Source organism: Alligator mississippiensis, chromosome 5, assembly GCF_030867095.1.
Source record: "Alligator mississippiensis isolate rAllMis1 chromosome 5, rAllMis1, whole genome shotgun sequence".
In the NCBI taxonomy this organism is placed as follows: domain Eukaryota; kingdom Metazoa; phylum Chordata; order Crocodylia; family Alligatoridae; genus Alligator; species Alligator mississippiensis.
The window spans coordinates 120,564,106-120,588,306 of record NC_081828.1 but is presented as its reverse complement, the minus strand read 5'-3'; positions in this window follow the sequence as shown (position 1 = coordinate 120,588,306).

Here is a 24,201-nt window from a genome sequence, read left to right as displayed (position 1 = left end):
ATAAGGTTAAAAATCCTGGCCTTAGCCATAGGGAGTGAGGATGAACAAACAGCAGATGGGAGCTCCTGGAAGAATTCCAGCTGACTTCACTAAAATTTGTCCAGGGGCTCAGAGGAAAGGCAATTTATAATGGCAGCAGGGCCTATTTTGAGAAGATGCAAAATGCCCTTCTCCCTTGACTGGGCAGTTCTGCTGAGCAGAGTAAAAGAAGATGGAGCCATCTTCTTGTACAAATCACCTTTTCTTTATCCTGTTGTGGGGAAACATTTTGGTGTTTCTACCCTGGTGCAAAGCCTTGATTTCCCATGAAGTGTGCGCTAGATCATGCAGAGAGGCACAGGGAAGGGAGTTCCCTACATCACCTTCATCTACTCCCACAGCCAGCTACATTCTGGCACGAAAATTAATAAGATATATAAACAGGTAAATTGGAAACTCACATGGCCAATATCAATCCATAATCTGGCTTGAAATTATGCATAACAAGTAAAGGTATAGAATTTATACAGATGTAACATTCAGTAATGGTGCAAAACAACTGGGTATTTCATGCCAAACACTGGGAGGCGTGGAGTCAGAAACCACATTTAATAGGTAAGTGCAAATCTTAAGCAGGCTTCCCATTTCCCTGTTCCACATTCTCTTGCCAGATATTTTTCTGCTTGCAACAATCCCCTGCATTTGTAGATGATGTACACATTCTGAAAGCCAAATCTTTTACTGTTTCCCAGTCTACAATAAGTCAAACTTCCCACAAATTGTACACTAAAACCTTAAAGCTTTATTCCCCAAGGTTTTAAACAGCATAGAAAAATTCAGCTCAAGACTTCTCTAGGGTTTGGCTGTTCCTAGGATTCCACAAACCCAGACCCTGAGCACTCTTTCCTTAGGCAGCAAGCAACATCTTTTCATTTCCAGTTGGCAGAAAAGATAAGGAAGGAGACAAACAGCCTAGAGTAATGGCAGGTTAGGGATTACATGGAGAAGCTAGATGCTTTCAGGTTTTTAGGGTTGGATGACATGCACCTTTGGGTACTGAAAGAACTGCCTGAGGTAGTTTTGGAACTATTGGTTATCCTCTTTGAAAACTGGCAAAGGTTGGGTGAGGTCCCAAATGACTGAAAAAGAGTAAATATAGTACCAATCCTAAAGAAAGGGAAGGAGGAGGATCTGGAGAACTACGGAACAGTCAGCCTGACCCCCATACCTAGAAAGATCATCTAGCAGGTCCTCAAGGATTCTACTGTGAAGCACCTAGAGGTGATAGAGGTGATCAGTAGGGGTGTGTGAAGCGGGCAATATTTGATTCGGATTCTGCCCAATTCGGGGGACAGTGATTTGATTTGCTGATTCAGATCACTGTCCCGATTTGATTTGGCTGAATTTGAATCTGAAGATTCGATTCTGATTAGAAGAATCAGCGATTTGGCCATAGACACAGCTTCATATGTTTTTTCTACATACCTCAAGGTACCAGGTATGGCTTGTGATGCTGAGATGGTGGGGCAAATGGAGCATCCCATGGGAGTGCAGTGGGGGGAGTTGCCCATGCACTTGGTGCTGGAACTGGAAGTGGACCAGAAGTGCTTCCGGTCCACTTCCAGGTCTGCCACCGATCATGTAGGGGACCCCCCTACGCTCCCCCAGCTTGGCAATCAGCCATGGGGGGATCATGGGTAGCCCCCCAGACCCAGGAGGCACCAGTCAATGAGTCGAGGGGTGGTTCCCCTGTGTGTTCCATGGCGGATCTGGAAGTGAACCGGAAGTACTTCTGGGTCTGCTGCTGAGCATGTGGGGGACCCCCCATCATGTTCCCATGGGATGCTCCATCCGCCCCATCATCTCAGCATTCATGAGCCACACCCGGTACCTTGAGGTACATAGAAAAAACATACAAAGCTGTGTCTATGGCTGAATCATTGAAAATCTCCAAATCTCTCCTAATCGACTCAGAAGCTTCCAATTTGAGTAAGACAGATTAATGGGTTTCCTGATTTGATTTGGATTCAGAGATTTGGCTGCTGAATTGGGCCGAATCTCCTCTGAATTGAATCAGCGACCGAAGCTTCACACAGCCCTAGTGATCAGGAACTATCTGCTTGCATAAACCAAGAGGTCATGTCTGACCAAACTGATACAGGCTCTGTGTATTGAGGGGGAAGAACACTGGATGTGATATACCTTGACTTTAGTGAAGCTTTTGACACTGTCTTTCAACATTCTCATTAACAAGCTGAGGAAATACAGACTAGAAGGAAATACTGTAAGGTGGATACATAACTAGTTGGATCATTGTACTCAATGGGTGCATCTACACGATGTGCTACATCACCATATGGTTCTCTACGAAGATGTCATGATCACACAGTTCTATACATGATCGCCAACTACGTCACCGTAGTGGCATACTTCCTCAGTATAGCACGCTGGTATGGCGATGTAGCAGCGAAATATAAGCATGCACTGTGTGTACAGTGCAGTAACTGACCATACTCAAAAGGAAGTACTAAAGCATGGTGCCATAGCAATATCACCATACAGTGACACGTACACACATCCAATGAGTAGTCATCAATAGCTCAAAGTCTAGTTGGGAGGAGGTATTAAGTGAGGTTTCCCAGGGGTCTGTCCTGGGTTGGGTATTGTTTAATATCTTCATTAATGATGTGGATGATGGGATGGAGTACACACTTAGCAAATTTGCAGGTGACACCATGTTAGGTGGAATTGCAGATACTTCTGAAGTTGGGGCTAGGATCCAGAATGACATAGACAGAATGAAGAAACGGTTTGCAATCAATCAGATGGGATTCAGCAAGGACAAATGCAAAGTCCTGTGTTTAGGAAGGAATGATTGCATTCATAAATACAGACTGGGGAATAACTGCGTAGGCTGCAGTAATATAGAGAAGGACCTGACAATTACAATTCACCTTAAGTGGAATATGAGTCAACGGTGTGTTCTTTTTGTAAAGAAGACCAAGAGCAATCTGTGTTATATTAACATGAGTGTCATATGCAAATTAAAGGAAGTGGTTCTTCCACTTTATTCAGCACTGATAAGGCTTCACATGGAGTATTGTGTCTAGTTTTGGGCCCCACACTTCAAGAAGGGTGTTGAGAGTTTGGAAAGAGTTCAGCCCGGAAAAAATGATTAGGGGTCTGGGAGGCAAGACTTACAAGAAAAGGGTGAAAATACTAGGGTTAATACGTCTGAAGAAGAAAAGACAGAGGCAGAGTTTTGACTACATTCTTCAAATACATGAAGTCTGATTACAAAGAGGATGGGGATGGATGTTTCTTTGTGGTTTTAGGGGACAGAACTAGGAGCAATGGCCTCAAGCTGCAGTAGCGGAAATTTAGGCTGGAGTTTAGGAAGAACTTTTTTGACCATGTGGATAGTCAAGCATTGGAAAAGGCTACCTAGAGGAATTGTGGAATCGTCATCCTTGAAAATTTTCAAGAGCAAGTTGGACAGACATTTGTCTGGGATGGTTTAGTCAGGGATGATCCTGCCTTGAGCAGGTAGCTAGACTAGAGGGCCTTATGAGGTCTCTTCTAGCCCTACTGTCCTATGGTTAGGGACCACTGGAATTTCCACCAGAAGTACACTGTGTGGTGACTCTTTTAATTTTGGAACAAAGATTAATCCCTGGCACTGATTGGCAGAGAAGCCCCATCCACCCTGCTGCTTGCCGCTTGCTCTTGATGGCCAGGAACCAAAAACTGCAATTTTAAATATGCCACAATATTTGCTCCCTGTTCGGTCAGCAGCAAGCACCAATCAGCGGCAGGGGAGCATGCATGGGAAACTTCCAGGATAAAAGGAACTGTCACACAGTGCACTTTTGGCATGAACTCTAGTGGTCCCTATCTATGATCCCAATTATGTGGGTAGTTAAGTAATCACCATGCGATTTGCATGGTAACCACAGTGCAAAGTAACTGCAGCACAGAGACAATGCTGCAATTTATAAAAGAAATGGTCACATATCAGTTTGTTCAGTCACTGTACACGTTATATAAAACCATTCCACGCAGTTAACATGTGCTAAAAGTGGAGCGGTCACTAAAGGTGCCTGTACATGAATGCAGAGGCTGCTCCAATGTGCTGCAATTCAAACGTGTTGGAGCAGACTTGATTAATTGAATCTGCTGGAGTGTGGTAATTACCATGCTCCAGCAGCCTCCTGCATCTCATGCATCAGTGTCTCCATGCTTAAAAATGGCTGTGGGGGGTGCTTGAACTAAAGCTCATTTAACGAGCTTTAGTTCAAGCCCCCCTGCCGCCATTTTTAAGCACGGAGACACTGGTGCACAAGATGCAGCAATGGTTTAGTTAGAGTGGCTTTTAGAGCTGCTCTAATTTGAAACACCGCCTCCCCCATCCTGGAGCCTGTGTAAAAGTACCCTAAAATAGCAAATCATAAAACCCTAGGCCCAGTCTTCAAGTATTTGCTCAAAAAAATCAAAGTCCTACTGACTTCAATGGAAATTCTGTCTCTAAGAACCTTGAAGTTCTTCAGAATTTGGCCTTTTTATGCAAGCAGTTTAAAAATCTCTTATTTCCTTTCACTCATTCACAGAAAGTCATCCTTCAGTGGACTGATTAATTTAATTGGCCTGTTAATGGACCTTGTTTATTGCTTTTTCCTTTCTGCATAAAACATTCCATCTCCCATTGTGACATTAGAGAAGTCAGAAGATTTTATTATATTTTATTTAGCCGCTCTAAAACTGTCAAGACAGAAAAGTCACATAACCCTTTCCCTTACCTCATTTTTGGAAGGGGAACCATAAAAACCACAATCCTTTCCCTTAATCTGTGCTTTGCCAAGTCAAGTAGTGGCCAGGCTCTTATTTTTTGATGATTTCCTTGCTCTGAGCCAGTGACATTTTTGATGACTTTGATAAAGGGTCCCTTGGTTCAGTAATGCCATGTTATATTTTCTATTTTTGAGCATTACAGATTCCAACTAAAGTTCAAACTGATTAAAAAAAATTACATTATATCCCCCAAACCTGTTCTAATCAATTGTCAGAAGATGATTTAAAAATAATTATACTTTTGCAATTTTAAGTGGAGAAATATTTCAAAACCACTGAAATAGCAGAGGCATTAAAGATCTATAGGATTAAGCAAGATAAATAAAAATAGCTGGACATTAATACATTTTCTAGTATGTTTTGTTATAAATGAAATAGGTTGGCAGAGAGAATCTATCTTTTGCAAATTGGACTGCAAATTAAGTTTTAGATTAAAATGTTTTTTCCTAAAGTCTTGTTTAATAGATTTCAATCGACATAAAATCATGGATAACATTTGAATATTTTTCCAGAAGTTTATGGGCATTTGCAAATGAGTGGGTGTTGTAATAAAGCATTCAGCAATGATATGTTCTATTGATGAAATTATAGACATGAAGCATTTACGGCTCTTCAAAGAGAGAAATGGCTGCATGGCACGAATTCGGTTCACAAGTCAAATGGAGACCAGAATGTTTGCAAAGTTTGAGAATATATTTGGATCTGGGAGTTCGGTATGCACTGATGATAAAACAGAATAGTAAAATGCTAAAAGTAACATCTAAGGAGTAGGGATTCTATACCTAAAAGGCTGGAATATGTTGAAAAATATACTGTCTTCTTATGGCATGGCCAGCACATGAGATCAAGCTTATATCTTAAGGACACATCTTCACAGCTTAATACAACACATTGCTTCCAACACCCTAGCTAGTTCAGGCATTAGTGTGGAACTCTATTTGGGCCAATTAACTGTGCTTCTAATTAGTTCAGTGCTTCACATATGCTCATATGGCTAAACTCAATACTGTAAGTAGGCATGGGCAAGTGGGGCACACCCCCTGCATGCAATTTAAAGACAATAAGATGACAGCCTTCCAGGAGCCTATGTCATGTCTGGGAAGCTTGCACCATTGCAGCTGCAGGTGCAGCAACCGTTGTGCAAAGAGAGAGTTCTTTGGCAACTCCCTCCCCCCCAGTGCCTGCTCATACAGGTATGAGCCTTCCCTGGGACATCACCATCGCTATGTACACAAGACCTGGGTTTGTCACCTAGAAGATTTACACTTCATATTTGCATTTCAGAGTAGCACTGTACCATGGTACATTCCATATAAAACAAATACCTTTGTTAAAGACCACTAGATAAGTCTATCATTTCTATCTATAAAGAAATAGCACAGTTGAAATCTGCACTGCTTTACAATCATTTGGCCAAGGCAAGAAAACCTTGAAGTGAAAGGATCAGTCACAGAATGCTTTTAGGTAAATTATTTTCTGATACAATTCCTTTGATCTTAACTGAAACTTTGTACATTTATTTTATGTAACATTTGATGGCATCAAATATCTTAATCTAGCATATTCTTATTGCAAATTTACAGGCAGGAAGCCTATAGAGCAGGAGAAGATAAAAAAAAGGTATTACTTCATAACTTAGCAAGAGTTTGGAGCAAAGTTTACCCAGTAGCTTGCATCAGTTTAATAGCCTGTCTTCTGGGTATAAAGCAGAGAAGCAACATTTGCTGACATATTTGAAAAAGCCTACGTTTAATCTATACCAAGAATTCTGGTTCCTATGTGTACACATACCTGCCAAGCAGGTTTTAATAATAAAAGGCTCTACATTTTCTTTATAATCACTGCATATAACAGAATGAACCATTTGAGGCATTTCTGTAATGGTGACATTCTTCTAGTGCTTATTTGTGTAACCATGCTAACAGGCACAGGACTGTAGTAATAAGGGTTTACATAAATTGATTATCTTGATTTGAGCCTCTACCCAGAAACCTGAGAAAATAAATTTTGCCTGCGTGTTCTGGTGTGAGGAAAGAAACAGGAGCAACAACAGCTATGCAGGAGCAGTGTGCCATACTGGTGAGAAGCAATGACCATAGCACTGGAACAGTGCCCACACTGGTGGTGAGGATCTATGACAGTAATAGAGGAGCAGCACCCCCTCTCCTCCAGCAGAGAGAAGCGGTGACAGTAGCAGCAAAGCAGTGCCCCTCAGAGGCGGTAAGGCAAGTGGAAAGCTTAAGCTAGCAGATACACTGGCTATTTAGGGGTGTGTGAAGCAGGCAGTATTTGATTCAGATTTGGATTTGGCCTGATTTAGGGGACAGTGATTTGATTTTCTGATTCAGATCGCTATCCTGGTTTGATTCAGCCGAATTTGAATCAAGATTCAATTCTGATTCAGAGAATCAGCGATTCATCCATAGACAAAGCTTTGTATGTTTTATCTACATACCTTGAGGTACCAGGAATGGCTCATGAATGCTGAGATGGTGGGGCAGATAGAGTGTCCCACGGGAGCGCAGGGGGGTCCATCTTGTGCTCGATGGTGGACCTGGAAGTGGACCAGAAAGTACTTCTGGTCCACTTCCAGATCTGCTGCTGAGCATGTGGGGGACCCCCCATACTCTCCTGGCTCAGCAGTTGGCTACGGGGGGACCCAGGGTGCACCCCCAGACCAAGGAGGCACTAGTCACTGAGCTGGGGGGTGAAGGTGGGGGATCACCCACGCACTCTGTGGCGGACCTGGAAGTGGACTTCTGGTCCACTGCCAATCATGCAGGGGACCCCCCGCATGCTCCTGTGGGATGCTCCACCCACCCAACGATCACCATGTTCATGAGCCACACCTGGACCTCGAGGTATGTAGAAAAAACATAAAGCTGTGTCTATGGCCGAATCATTGAATCTTTCCAAATTGATTCAGAGGCTTCTGATTTGATTCAGAGAGATTAATGGGTCTCCTGATTTGGTTCGGATTCAGAGATTTGGCCACCAAATTGGGCCAAATCTCCTCTGAATCGAATCAGCGACTGAAGCTTCGCATACTCCTACTGGCTACCAAGTTCACCTTGTGTGGGACTAAGAACTCACTGAACACAATCAATTGTTAATAATTGGTTGAGGGGGGCTCGGAGCTTTAAGGGTTTCCTAAGATTGTCCCATTGACCTTCCCCTTCAATAAATCCTGTTACAGTTTACTACTGCTTGTGAGTGGGGGAGTTTGTTCACACAAAAACACCCAGTCATTTATTTTCCCAGGTTCCTGAGTGGGGGCTCAAGCCAAGATAAATGGTTGTATAAACCCCCACATTGAACTCGGCCCTTATTACTGTTGTCCTGTGGCTGGCAGAAGGGTTAAACGTGTAATGTTTATAGCTCAAGATTAAAAAAAAAAAGGCTTAACTCGAGATCTGTTTTATTATGTTGTGCTCAGCAAAGACTGACGCTTTCAAATATTGAAGAAAATTACTAGGACATTTTAAGTCACTTGATCCAGTTTTGTAAACCTCTGAAAGCTCTGTGACATTTCACGTGGAAGTGTATTAATGTTTGCAGGCACCATAACATCTGAGTTTCAGTAAGTCTAGAAACTCAGAAACATAAAAGGGAGGACAGGATACCTGCATCAGAGAAAGGAAAGAGAAAAGAAAAAGATCAACTCAAACCCAGGATGTAGCCAGGGAGTGAAGGGTGCAATCACGCTCTTCTTCATTTGCACAACCTACATGCAGTGAGCAACCTGAGCTTATTAGCTGCTTGGCATAGGTGATTGCTGCTGACATTTGCCCTGTCTTTTCCCCTGCCACTGAAATCAGTAGGGGGCAGGGTGATGAGTGGGTGTGGGGGTGGATTTGCAGTACATCATTCATCTTCTGGGCTCTAGAGCCCGGTGAAAACTGTGGTGCTAACAGGAACCCATGTAAGCCAGCTGGTGAACTCAGACAACTCATCGCACATGCAGCGCACAGTCAAAGAGAGATGTGTCTGCTCCCCACCTTCTGCCTCCGCACTTTACCCATGGATCTAGATATAGTTCATATCGTCTGGGGTCTCTTGTGACATTTAAGCCTTACAAAGACGTAAACAGTTTTACAAACCTAATAGAAATCCCTGCAGAAGGTACAGGCAAGGTGGGCAGTTAGAGATAACTGCTTTATAGAGGTATGAGCTTTCATAGGCAGCAGCCTATTTTGCAGCCAGATGCTTTCTGCCTCATCAGCAGGAATCACTGGGGGCTTTGCAAATTCTACAGGGACTTTGGCAGAGACTATAAATCCTTCAGGCATTTCTGGGAAGCTTATAAGTCCTGCATGGTTGCATGCTGAGTTTATAAAACTTACATGGATTCCTGCAGGAGCTGTTAAGTCTGCAGGAGTTGCACAGAGTTTATAATCCACACAGGGGAATCCTGGGAAGATGATGGACTTGACCCAATGCCCAATATTGTCACTGCAAGGACTTCTATTGACTTCAACATGCACAGATCACCTCTGGTCAAAGACTTAGGAAGGAGCAATAAACTAGGACTGGAATGAGTCAATGGTTTACAAAACATTTATACTTTATGATGAGACAAAACCATATTCCAGCTTTTGATATCATTAGCTTCAATTAAAATATCATAGGGAAATATTTAAAATGAAGAAATTTGTAATTAAGATACTGATTAAATGGAGTTAAGCTAAAACAGTGCATATTTATTGCTTTTTAAAGACAAAGACTGAAGAAAGGTTACCGTTAACGAAGTCCCAAGCACTTGGAGCTAGAAAATTCTAAGTCATGATGAAATTAAAACAAAAACCAGTCATTGGAAAGAATGGAGATGTAGTTAAGGTACCTCAAGGAGTCTTTACCCTGTCTTCGTACTCCCTGCCTATCATCCATCCAAAATCAGGCGACAGCTTTATGCCTGCATATCTGACCGTGCATCTTCATTCCTGACAATACAAGTCACCTTAATATTCAATGTACTACAACACGGACTCTCGAAGTATGGGTAACTCACACAGGTGTAGGTCCTCATCCAATTCATTTTTCATTCACAAAACAATACCACCGATATTTCACTTCTTACAGTTCATGTACATATTAAAAGACAAAACCTACACATTTTTCATGAGGCCCTGATAATCTTACAATCACTTTAACCATTTGCTATCCACAATTTCTCAGTGACATTCTGCTGCACATGTCAAAGACCACTGCACAATCTTGCCATGTAAACCACATCTCAAACAGATGCGAATAAATGTTTGCAAACACAAGCTGCAGAATTCTCAAAGGTCTTAAGATAGATGCCATGTGATGTGTTCTTAAAAAAAAACCCAAATACTCCAAACAACCACATTTTTATTTTTTAAATATCCTCAGTGAAAGTGAGGTCACTCAGTTTGCATAACCTCCCCACACTATCTTACTCCATTCCACTTATGGTTTGACAGCTGTTATATGGACCCCTGTAGCCATGTTTCTGAACTGCTGCCAGACTTTCTTCCTTCTGCCCCAAATACCAGAGAAGAGAAAGCTGACTAGCATTTTGTTTAGACTTTTACTTGTTCTGGCTTTGCACAATATGCGGTGTTACTGTCTTAATCAAAAGTGTACCTAAACAGAGTCTGCATCCTGGGTGGCAGAGAGAGCAGGGGTGGAAGCAGGGGGTGGGGTGGCTGTGAGACCAACAACAGTTGCTATCCTTCTGCTCCCTATAAGTGGCTGCCCAGGACTAGTGTCTCAAATGTCCACCATCATTATGGTACTGGTATAATAGTAAATGAGGCTAGGGAATCATTACCTGCACACTTAATGCACCAGAAAAGGGAAGGAAGATATCATTTGTTGAAAAAACCATGGATCTGTTTAATGACTGGTCTCTGCTACCCTACAAAATGCCTGCCTCCTTTCATCCTTAAAAGGAAATGCCTTTTTCCCCTCTGATTTGCAAAATTAGAGAATAGCAATTCATTCTCCGTTCACTGATCACTGTTTCACCTTTCTGTTAACTTCTGCCAATGAAGCATGTGCCAGGGACAAAAATATACCACTTTCCTTTTATAGAAAAGAAAACTATTGATTGATTCCCAGATAATTTGTTCTGATTTACACAGTTTTGCAATTGAGATGAAAGGTTGATGCATTTTGGGTGTCAGAGAGGACATTAGGTCCCTGTAGCATGCAGTGTCATTGTCCTCCCGCTGTTTGCGTTGATTATCTTGAAGGGAGACTGAAATTATTTCATTAACACAGTGTATTTTAAATTGGACCTCTGTTAGTTAGATATCTTATTCCATCAAACCGCTGAGTGATTTCTGAAAATAGCAGTCATTTTGATGACAAACACTGTGCTGTTGGTTCACTTCATACTGTGATTTTTACTATATTAGGGATTCATATTTATTACATGATCACAAGAGAGAGACAAAAAAGTTCATTAAACCAAATTAGTTGCTTTAAGGACCAGCTTTAAAAGCATAGCCAGTAAACCTTCCCATGTTTGGTTCTCTGAAATATTAGAGATGACTAAATCTGAAAAGGGTACATTTAACAAAGGGGGGGGGGGGGGAATGAAGGGTAATCAGGCATAAAAACATTTTTACCCAATTTTGTATGAATAATTCAGACTAAATGCTAGTTTCACTGATAACTTCCTCTGTGTGTGGGTTTTTTCTCTTTTATTTTTTTTTAAAGAAAAGCTTTCCATAGTAGGTTTCCAATAGGATAGAAGCTTAAAAGACAATTATTTTTAGAGGGATTTCCTGAACAACTAGGAATGGGTCCTTTGTCAAATTTTAGGGTGTTGCAATGGGGGAATTTGGTTCCAATTCAAATGTAAATCCTTTAGAAGACAAGTTCGCCGCCCACTTTTCCTTCTATGAAGATTTACTTAGAAAATGTCATACAGGCAAAAAGTGCTCCAATTCTTGTTTTCCTAAGGAAGATCAGATCTATCATAGATTAATAGAGGTGAGAAAAATTCTTAATATCAGCATACTGTAGGCTAGATTTCTTTCTGCCATTGCAACCTGGGCTGTGGATCCTTGGTATTGGGGGGGTAGGGGGAGATAAATCTGTACAGGTGCAGGGTTTCCACAGCCTCTTTGTAATGGGAGGGATAACACTAGCCAATAGGTCATTTGAGGGAGGAAGGTGGTATGGTCTTCAACTAGGGGACTGCATCTCCTGCGGTATCTTTGCTGAAGAGTTTTTAAACTGTTACTGTGGACAATACTATGAGCACCAACTTCTCCTGTGAGACAAATCTCCTATGAGGCAATGTAACAGGTTTGATGCCTGAGGACCACTGTGATGCCCCTTACACAACCCTTCATACCTGCTAGGCTCTCTCTCTGCACTCTCTGTTTCAAGGCCTCGCCTTGCCTTCTGACCTGCCACGTCTTGATGGAAACTTCACGAAAGGGAGGCTGCCCTCAGAGACTGGCAATCCTAAGGTGCTTTCACTTATTCAGTGGTCAACTCCCTCGACCTTGCTTGCCTTAAGGTTTTATTATGTAGCTCCATCCATCTCTATACTGTGTCCCATGCCTCACAGGTGTTTTGAATCAGCAATCAGGTGGGACACTTGTCCCCAAGTCACCAAGCCACCTCAGGCCTTCTTTCCCTTCTTGGGGCTTCAGCCTTCCTGGTTTACGCCCCTCTATTTTGGCTGCCCCTTAGCCAAAGCCCACTGTTCTAGACCTGGCTTCTGGGCCTGAACCCCATGTTCTGCTTCTATTGGGGCTCCAGGCCCTGCAGTCCCCACACTCAGCCCCTATCCAAAGGGCCGTAAGTAGATACAGACACCTCCTGGAGAAAGGAGGCAGAGAAATTGCAAGCAAGCTCAAATCTGATGAAGTAAAGTCCCCTCTGAGCTCTAAGCTTACTTGGCCCTACTTGAAAAAACACATATATAAATGGGAAAGATGTAAACCACAGACCATAGGAATATATACAGCCACAAAGTACTTCCAGAGATATCCAGACCATTCCCTTTGGATTACAGGTAACCACACCTGCAATCCCAAATTTTTGTAGAGGAAATACCCACAAAAACTCCTGGTCCTCTTGTTCAGCATTAAGCTCAAAACAAACAATCATATAACAAATATTCAGTACAAAATAAAACATAGAAACCTACAATGTGCCATAGGAAGACACCTGAGAAACAAGGGCATCACCACTACCTTGGGTCCCTGTAACAGCAGTGAATTAGCTAGGTTGTGTATACCCAGATGATGCTAGGGTTGGATCATACCTGACAATACACAATTGGGAGACAAATGATTCTCAATGATCCATAACAATCAGACTCCAGGGAAATTTCTTTTTGACTGCAAATGTGGCAATTGGTTTAACTCTGAGGGCAAGCAAGACCCATCTGCTAGGCACCTGAATGTTTTTGTAGTACCTATAGGAACAACAAATCCCCACCAGTGCTTTATAGTTTGTTTTGGGTTTTTTTTTTTGGGGGGGGGGAGGGTTACACATTTAGAGAGACCAAGTATTGTTTGCAAGAGGAAAAAAAAAATATTCTGTTCCCTCCAAGAAACCAGCAAAAACCTTGAAGCATAGGATTAAAATAAAATCAAGCTCAGAATGGAGAAATTGAGGCCACACAAATTGAGAAAGGTGAAGGAAGCAAAAAAGCCTGTCGCTTCAGAGATTTGTTCAAGAGGAATATTTGATTATTATGGAATCAAATACATTAGAAACATTTTAAATACATTTCAAAGTATGTCACCTGTTCATATGCCACAGATCTTTGTAACAGCTTAGTGGTTGGTTATCATTTCACATTCACAGATGGCTTAACATTCAACTAGAATAATTTTTTGTGTGTGTTAAAACTGGCAGTTGGGGTACTTTAACAATCTCCTCCATTTTGTACATTTTTACAACCATACAAATAAGCCCAATATCTAACACAAGGCAAGGAAACAGATTCTGAGTTGCCTTAAATATCAAATAGCTAAACACTGATGCTGAATGCCACCAATTGTAGTGTAGCTCTGATAAGGTTCATTATCTGCTTAGTTATGCATTAACAGCATGATGCTTTGGCCGTTTTAATGTGTACACACATGGACAACCATTTCTATCTCTCCCCTTGGATTGGCTTTGATAAACAGCCACAATTGTGTCAAGTCCTATTTTCTTTAGGCATGCCAAAAATAGAATAAGATTAAGAATAAATATCCACCATAAAATAGTAAGTTATGAAGAAATATTTGAACTGTTATGGCACTTACAAATAAGTAAACTGCGTAAATACTCCCTTTCAGAAAATTACACTGTGGGCAGAAAATAAATAGATTTTCTATTAGTATCAGCTCCAGCTTAATGCACAATCTGGTCTTGTCTCAGTTATGACAAAGAATTATGACAAAGAATTATTCCATTCATCAGTGTGTTTTACAGGAAATGCTTAAGACATGCATTTCCTGTACTTCTTGCTTAATGGCTGACAAGAACGAATTGGAGGTATTAAAACTTTAATAGTGAATGTTGCATCTTAGCCCATTGGGTGTAAACCAATTCAGCATCCAGATTTGGATGCTCCTACCATTAGCATTTAGAATTCAGATTTTTCTTCAAACCACAGAACTCATCCAGATAGTGGCTCTGAGCAAAGGTGGACTCATCTAGGGTTCTGAAAAAGGGGATGCTGGTGGTGTGGTGCATCATCCCATAACGTAACATGTTTTTCTCCAATCAAAAAGAAACTAGAAGTGTCACTAATATGCTAGGGGCCTAAGGATATATTAATTCAGTTTATGATTCAAGCACGAACACATATAACTTGTATCCATGGGCAGTCGACTGCCAGCTCCAGGATAGGGCAGGCAGCTGGTGCCAGATAGGATACAGCTGTTAACTCCCTAGCCTGACCACGGATAGAACTGCTCCCTGCACTCCCACAGAAGTCCCCTAGACATTTCAGCATGGCCCCAAAAGGCTCCTCACTGCCCTTTATATGCTCTCTGCCACCTCAAATGACCCCTGGATCCACTGCCCTCATTATCCCACATATCCCTATGCCCATTATGCCCCCAAACCATCAGACCCTTTTCCTCACACCCTGAGTCCTATTCTACCCCCTCACTGACCTCATGAATTCACTGCACCCTGGACAGAGTTGTCCCCTTCATGTCCCAGCTTCCCTAACTCCTTACCATCCCTCTCACACCCCACTGAGCCCTCCCGTGCCCCTCTGGGCATTCAAACCTCAGTGCAGCCCTCACATCCCTGGGTACCCCTTGCTTCCAACTTCCCTCATATCCCATTTCACTCCCACAGACACCACCACCTTCAGTCCCAAACTCCACCTCCCCTCATACCTTCTCATCTCTGTGACTCCCACCATCTAGCTCCTTATGGCTCCCAGGAGCCCCTGTCCCTCAAAACCCCTTCCAAACAGTTCCCCTCACTCCTTACAGCCTCCCAGCTATGGAGCAGGTGGGGGCAGAAATGTAACTGCCCCTTTACTGCTGTTTCGCTGCCCCCTTCTTCACAGCATGCCCATAGTTGGTCTCCACTGCCCCCCACCTTCCATATACAGAAACAGAGTTGGGGTCAAGGGAGGATTTGCTTTAGTCAGTGGCAGAGTCCCTACCAGGGGAGGCCAATCCCTCATCCACCCATGCCCAGCTTTGTGCCACCCTGGTTGCACTTCTGGTTCAGCCTCCTGCACTTTTTGTCATCTGCTGCAATGAATCACCCAGGAAAGGGTCACTATAGTAATTTACTTCTTTGTCTCACCTTTGCAATTCTCTCTTGCCTCTGGTTGCTGCACTAGTGCAGAGCTGCTCCAACTTTAACCCCAGATCAAGGAGTGTTACAGCTGGCACAGGTATGTTACATTTGTACGGTTCTTGGCTTGTTCACACATAACATTGGAACATACCAGCTTTTGTTTTTTTGAAACATTCCCCTTTTGAAAGCACTGCAAGCATTTAATATATGTCCTCACCCTCAGTGAGACAGGAATAAAAGCAGAGGAGGGGTGCAACTGCACCTTTAACCTTACAAAGGATCTGCTCTCCATGTTTAGTGAAGAGAGCTGTTCTCTTCAGAGCTCTGCGATTTCTTCCTTCCTTCCTCATATCTTTGCACCCTCTATTCCCAAGGGAGCACCACTCATATATGCAATAGAGTTTAATAGGGATAAAACTAAGAACATTTTATAGACATTTGATCAGATTCTAAAGAAGTAACTCTAAAATAGAGATTGATCCTTCAGGAAAAATACGTTTTTTAGGGTATTTTATTTTTGGATGACACTATAGAGTTCTACTGCAAGGATACAATGCTTTAAAATGATTCATGATTTCTATAAAACTGTTAACTTTTTAAACAAAATTTAAGGCTGAACAATGTTTCAAGAAGTGCGGCAGAAAGGTGCAATGGCCCTACTGGGCTCTCCAGGGTGATTGTGGCTAGCTGCTTTTCTTTTGACAGTGTTCAGCGTGGAAGAAAAGGGGATGCTGCAGCCAGACCAGGAGGAGGAATCTGCCACAGCCAAGACCCAGCTAGCTCAACCCTCAGGGGATGCCAGGGAGACTGCAACCCTGAGTGAGGAACCAACCTGACCTACTACCTAGGTAAGTGAAAATGGATGGCAGGGTTCTTACAGGTGGCCTACTGGCCGGGGAGACAGGGACACTGGGAGAAGAAGTACCCCAGGGAGAGAGTATTAAACCCTCAGGAAAGAGGGCAAGAAGGGATATGGAAGGCAGCAAGCCTCTAAGGGTCCTGGATAGAGCCAGGTAAAAAAGGGCTTTGCCCAAAGGAACTGGGTAAATGAGCCCACTGGCTCAGAGTAGCTACAGATAGTGGAGATGAAGCCCAGTGCAGATTCAGAAGTTTTTATTTTGTGGTGTTATGTAGTAATCCCAAGCTAGGGAAATCTAGCAGGGGAGACCCAGATCCCCAGCACACCTGAATTCTGATTAATCAAACCAGAGTCAATATCTGAGACCCAGCAGCATCTGAATGTGAACCCTGGGACTGGCAGGCAGAGACCCCATCCTTCCCAGTGGTCAACTGATCCCACTGATCCTGGAGAGAAGGAAGACTACCACAAGCAGAGTTGAGACATTTGAGGAGGAGCAACCTACCTAGAGAGCATGGCCACAACCTCGCGTGAATCCCACAGCCAACTGGGCTGGAGAGGATCCAAGAACCAGTGACTCATACTCAGTACCAACAGGAAGAGATGACTTGTCACCCAAGAGGAAAGGGTCAGGGTGTAGGGATGGTGGAGCCCTGCAGAAGACCAACCACGCCTGTACAACCATAACTACAGGTATCATCTATACTCCCAAGGAATAACTTAACATCAAAGACATGGCAGGAAAGAGGGAGAGAGGATGAGATAGAGGTTCCCACAATTCCAACAGAATGAAAAGTAGCAGGTAAGCTGGTCTGCTCACACTGTGTATGTAAAAATGATTCAAGGTTTAGAGTTTAATATAGATGAACTCCCTAAACTTTTAGGAAGATTTTACAAACTGATCCTAGATTCATTTTTCCATGTGCATAAAGACCTTTGCTTTGAAAACCTGTTGAAAGCTTAGACCATGCCTAAGGCACGTATTTAATCCCTACCGCAAAGGTGATCGTTCTTAGTAGTGAGATTCACAGAAAATAGTGGGAGAAATTCCTTGTCTGCTTTCAGACCAAATGCTGTACAGATAATTGAGGTGTACAGAACTGCACCAATAATTGATTTTTCAGTTTTCTGGCCAACCTGGGGGAAAAACCCTCCTTCTATTTGGAATGTTCCCCTGAAAAAATCATTTTTTGGTTTTGCAGCAAAATGAAAAACATTTTGGGTCAAACTAATTTCAAATAAAGAATAAAGAAAAGAAGAAATGTATCTAAAATTAAGTATTTAATTTTAAATTAAACATTTCAACTTTTTGAAATGCTTTTTCTCTGGGTTTTTTTGTTCATTTTGTTCTTTTGCTGGAGCAATTTGAAAAATTTGACAGCTATTCAGGAAAAGTTTTGGTCAATGCTTACCTACTTTTTTGGCAAATGAAATATTCACTTACAACATTTTATCTGGATCTACTATGAAAGTACTGTTAACCCAACAGTTCAGTAAAGCAAACTCCTGATGGCAGGGAAAAGATTCTATGCTGAAGATGCCCTGTTCCAAATGCTGTGAATTTAAGTCAGGAAAGGGACAAGGCAGGAGGCACCATGGCAGGTACTTTGGCAGTAGTCTGTTGTAAGCAGGCTCCGAGTGTAAAAGGGAAGACCGAGGAATAAAACAAACATTCAGAACTGTGGGAATGCATTAGAGGACTATATACACTCTGGTTTGATTAGCCTTCCTCCACACTGCAAAGCAGACAGATTTCCAGCCAATAAAGAAGTGAAACCAGAGCTTGAGTTTATGATTTCAGCATCCTCAAACCTGGGTAAGAAAAGGTCTATCTGGGCAGAAGGAAGATTAGAGACAACTTACAGAGTTAGAGTTGCATGCTTAGAAATTCCAATGGTCTCCTTTCAAATACTACTCTTCAGCACCTAAATGTGTGCTCCAACTTCTCTCACAATTTGAATAAATTCTGGGGTTTCTGTTCCACACTTACTCTTACCGTGCATGCTCTGATTCTAGCATTTCCAGGAACAGTCTTTTCAAGTGCACCAACCCAAGTTCTGAAAGAAGTTGTGGCATGGAACTCCCAGGTCTCACTTCACTTGGGGAAGTCAAAGATGGTTGTGAAAGAGCGAGAACAAAGCATGTTTCATATCATGGTGTGAAGTATGTTCTCAGGGGCTGAAATCTCAGCTATACATGCAACTTTGGTTGGTGAGAAAGATATATGCTAAATTACATTCTGCATCTGACTGTTTATGAATAAAATTATCCCATGTGCAGACAACCCTCATAAGGCACACTCACGTGTGCTTTTAATCCCTACCTTGAGGGTATAGGTGAGACTTTGATAATTTACAAGCCATATCTGGACTCTTTGACCAGGGGTAAATTTAATTCTTTGTGCATAACATTTAACAAAGTAAGAGCATTCCAGAATCTACTGTTTTATGAACAACCTAAAAAAATTAAAATCAGTGACCTGAAATGTCTCTTGTATCTGTGCTCTGGACTACATTAGTGGAGCTCAAACTCCCATGCATGCAGGCTGGAGCAATAGCTTGTTTCAGTGTGGGGTTGGCACATAGTGTTGTTCCACAGGTGTGATCCTCTACATCAGTGTGACACTGTGCACCAGATCTGGCTGCCAAGAAACCCCACATGCCAGCTCCAACACATGTCAGAACAATCTAGGATGTAAGACCATGTCGTCTAGCCCACAGGGCTCCCTACAGGTATGGAAATTGGGCAACAAGAGATCAGCAATTAACACTGCCATCACTTCCTCATTGCCTAATTTCTAAACCTGTGGGGGGACCCATAGGCTGGATGGCATGCCTTTTCAGGCCAGATTTGGCCTTTAAGCCAGAGGATAAACACCACTAGACTAAATCCTCTAGGCAACATACCCTGGACAAAATGCATCTTTTTGTTTTTCCTATGAGGTGCTGCATAACAGGCAAGAGTAAAACAAAGGAGCACAAGAAAATGCTTAGTCTCAGGCTGCAACTAAAGAACAGTGGGAAATTTTGCACCTAATTTCTATAAATAGATTTTATTCTTAGGAAAGTCTCCCTTTAAATCAACCTTGTTCCTTAAAAGGATACTATAGCATCCCAGTCTCACAGCTGTTTCAGTCTTACCCAACAAAATTAAATTTGAGATACTGTGCCTATACTCCCTGTTATCTGCTCTAGTCCACATGAAGCTTCCAGCCTTAGCTTGGAATGAAAATAGAAACATCATAAGGGTTAGGATAACTGAGTTACAGAATTCCATAATGGCCCCTTGAGCTCTTACAACAGGGTCGGGCAATTATTTTGGGCAGAGGGATGCTTACCGAGTTTTGGTAAGTTGTCAAGGGCTGCATGGGTAGCCCCACCCCTTGACAGGTGCTCTGCCTCCTGGTTGCCATCTTGGGACCAGAATTCCTGCCCCTAACCTCTCCCCTCCCCTTGCCCCTGGATGTACTCCTTTGGGGAACAGGGTTTGCCATCTTAGGGAGAAAAAAAAAGTACATCCTAAAAATAAATAAATAGATATTATTATGGGTGTTTATTTAAAAAAAATATATTTTTGTCCAGATTTGTGTGTGTTTGTGGTGTGTATGCAGAAGTGACTCCATATCGGGGTTTGTGGATATTAGGGTGACAATATTTGGATCTTGGGGAGCACTGGATTTGCAGCTGGATAAAAAGGCTATAACCTGTGGCCTAGCAAAAACTGCTGACCACAAGGCAGAATGATATATATTAAAAGTAACTTTGGAAATGCTTAGGCAAGTAGTTTTTAACCATATAACAGTATTGTTGTGAGATATATAGCTTTTATGTATAAGATTTTGCTTATGAGTGCTTATGTTAAGTAACCATCTTAATTGCGTCAACTATTTTCTGAGAAAGCAGCAAGTGGGTCTGTGTGAGTCTGTGTGTTGTGAATGAGGTGAAACTTTAGGAATATGGAGATGGTACAACCTGAGACAGAAGAACAGATTGGAATGTGAAAGATAACACATAACCGAGATGAACATATGCAAAAAGGTGATTGGTAAAGAAGCCTCCAAAGTCTGCCCATTCACCGAAGAAGTGGAGCGAAGGTCTTAGATAGGCGCTCATAGCAAAAAGGCAACTAAATGAGTAAAATGCATAGGCAATTCCATATTAATGAAGCAGACAGTAAACAGAGGTGGAACTTGAGATAGGAAGAGAGATGGGCAGAACATAGCAGGAGCGAGGGTGGAGTGAATGTTAATAAACATGAGCCAAAGTGTATAAATGTGAAAAGAACTATTATTTGTTGTGGCTCTCCAGTTTGTTGGGGTTTTTTTTGGGAGCTAGTCCAAAGCTGTCTCCATTTGGAATAAAGCTGTTGCGAGGAATGTGTGCAGGTGTTTGCTCCCTGCTTGCTCTGGCTAACAAGTAACAGGATCCACGAGCAATTGGATCATCGTCTCCCTAGTCATTAGGCACCACATGGAGTCAGGGTCTAACAGTGGAGATGTGCAGATGTGTGTGTGTGGGTATGGATGTGGGTATTGGAGCCATGTAGTGCAGAGTGGACAGCAGGCAGGCAGCCAGGAAAGTGGGGAGAGTGGTGGTGCGGGGGGGAGTGGAAGCAAGTCGGAGCATGGGGCCTGCACCAATGTCCCAGGGTCAGTACTGGCAGGGGCCAGAGTGGGGCAGTAGAAGCATGGGGCGTAAGCTGGAAGGGGTCTGTGGAGCTGAGCTGGCCTGTATCAGCAGGGAGAGAGAAGAACTGACCCGGCTCCATAGAGCCCCTGACTAGCCAGGACCCCACACTCCTGCTGCCCTGCTCTAGGCCCCACTGGCACTGGCCCCAGAACCCTGGTGCAGGGCCCACACTCCTGCCCAGCTGCTTCTGGCTCCTGTGCACCCACTCACTCCCAGTGCCCCCACCCCAGCCCTGTGGTACAGGTGGAAAGCAGCATGCAGCCCCAACTCTGCACACCCCTTCCTCACCTGTGGGGAATGAACTGGTGCTCAGCATGGGGGAAAAGTGCCCCCCCCCGCCCCTCCCTGTGGCCAGTGCCCCATGCTGCAGCCACTTGCAGCCGGCACGGGGCTATCCTGCCTCTCCGCCATGTCACTGCCACCCTGCGGGGCAGTGGTGGCAATGGAGAGCAGGCACAGGCAGCCCCGCATGGGCTCTGAGTGGCTGCAGCATGGGGCGCTGGCCACGGGGGGAGCTTTTCCCCTGCACTGAGTACCAGTTTGTTCCCTGCTGCTTCTGCTAGCCTGAGCCCTGCGCCAGCTGCAGGCTTGCCCATCAGGGCTGAGCCATGGCAGCAGAAGCTGTACAGAACTGCTGCTTGGCATGGACGAAAGTGGCCCACCTCACTTGCTGTCACTGCTGGGCACTGTTTGCTGTGGCTGCTTACCCAGAGCCCACACTGTGTTAGGCTGCGGTGCGGCTGTTTCACCACCGCCTCACTGCTGCCCTGTGGCTGCTCCACATGGCCACTGCTGCCATGCTGGGCAGCACAGAGGTGGTGGTGAGGTAGATGCACCACAGCCTAGCACAGCATGGGCTCTGGGTGGGCAGCTGCAGCAAACACTGCCAGGTGGTGGCGAGTGGAGGGGGGCTGCTTTCCTCCACGCTGAGTAGCAGTCTCTGGGGAATGAGCTGGTGCTCAGTGTGGGGGGAAAGCGGCTGCTCCCCATCCCCGTGGCCAGCATTCCATGCTGCAGCTGCTCAGAGTCTGTATGGGATTGTCTGTGCCTACTCTCCATTGCCACCACTGCCCTGTGGAGTGGTGGTGATGCAGCGGAGAGGCAGGACAGCCCCACATGGGCTGTGAGTTGCTGTAGTAGGGGGTGCCAGGCACAGGAAGGGGGAGCAGCCACTTTTCCTTGTGCTGAGCACCAGCTCAGTTCCCACATGTGAGCTGGGGGCATGTGGGATCGGGGCTGTGTGGGGCTGGGGCAGGGGCACAGAGTGAGCAGGCACACCAGAGCCAGCGACAGCCAGGTGGGAGCATGGGGCCCATGCTGGTGTTCCAGGGTCAGTGCTGGTGGAGCCCAGAGCAGGGTGGCAAAAGCGTGGGTTGCCAGCCAGCAGGTGCTCTGTGGAGCTGGGTCAGCTCCCCTCTCTCCCTGCTGGCAGAGCCCAGCCCAGCTCCACAGACCCCTGCCAGCCTGCACCCTGTGCTCCTACCACCCCACTCTGGGTCCCACTGGCACTAGCCATGGAACATTGGTGCAGGCCCTGTGCTCACACATGCCGCTTACTTCCACTCCCCACCTCCCCCACCGCTGCTTTCCCACCAGCTGCTGGCTCCTGGCTGCAAGGCTGGACTAAGATCCTACATCTGAGAACCACAGTTCTGGAATAACAATGAGACTGGAACAATTCTACTTAGAGTTAAGTAATTGAAATTAAATTATAATTTAAATTCTAGTCTATCCAAAGCATAAAATCACCAAAAGGTAGCTAATATTAAAAGACATTTGCAAAAATAAGGTATATGGTTGAAAACAGGACTGGTATTGAAGCCCTGATTAGAATTTTAACTATGAAGTGATAAGTTCATTTCCACAGTGCTATATCATGTATATATAAGCACACATATAATCATTTTTTGGTGTTTCTTACACTACTGATTATTAGATTTAAATATCTAGTAGATGTTAAAGTTTATTGAATGCCCAAAAAGAAGTAGGCATTTGCTAGACAAAGAGAAAGAAGAAACATCATTTCACATAAATATTGTCAAAGCCTGCTTCCACCTCCATGAACATCTTTTTCTTCATATTTAAAGTTTATAGCAGAGCACAAGGTATAGAGTTTCTTTTCATATTCAAAGTTTATAGCGGAGCTTCAAATACATATTAATATAGAAGCTGTAATGTATTCTGAGTTAAGCTGTCATAAAATCAGGGGCTTCTCACATCATCACTTTTGAAGGTCGGTACCATACAGAAAAGAGGCATCTGTACTGGATCACCATGAAGGTTTGTAATACATTGCAATAAATACTGCAATATATTTCATTTTTATATGTTTCTGATGAAGAGGCAAAAGTGCATCTTCTTCAGTTGCTTTTCAAAAATTGCTCATCTGTTTGGAACAAGTGTAAAAGATTGAACCTAAACATTATTTATGGATACATTACCACTCCTCACTCAGGCCACAGCTGAAATGAGGAGTCCAATGATATTTCATTTAGAGTATTGATTTTTATGAGCTCATCCCATGAAGCTATCACTTGTATGATCCAGACAAATAAGAGAAAATGCAGATACCCCAACTGGGTATTCCAATTTGTTGGTTTGAATATTTCCATTTTGCTAATTTTGGGGTTTTGTTTTCCTAGAAATCCAGACATCAGCAAAGATTGTGCATTGCTGCTCAAGAAGTGTTCCCTGTTAGAGTTCTTTTGAAATAGGACTAACCTTTGCATTCAGGAGGTACCCAAACATGACACAGTGTAGGATTGAGTCCCTTTGCCCTCCACCATAGAGCAATGAAAGTTGGCAGTTCTTTAAGCAAGCACAACTATTTAGGAAGCTTCAGACATCCAGGTACGTAGGCACAAAGTGAAAAGGGTTTAAACCTAGAACAGTGAAAGAAGAGGATGTTGTTTCTAATCTTCCTCCATGTGTGTTTGAAGACAGGGTGAAAAAATATGAAGATAAGCTGCCAAATTTGGAGGTAATGTGCAAGGGAGTCCAGGGCTACAAGATTAGATTTAATTAGCCTGAAATAATTGATTTATAGTAAATATAAAAGAGTGACTGCCATTCAGATGT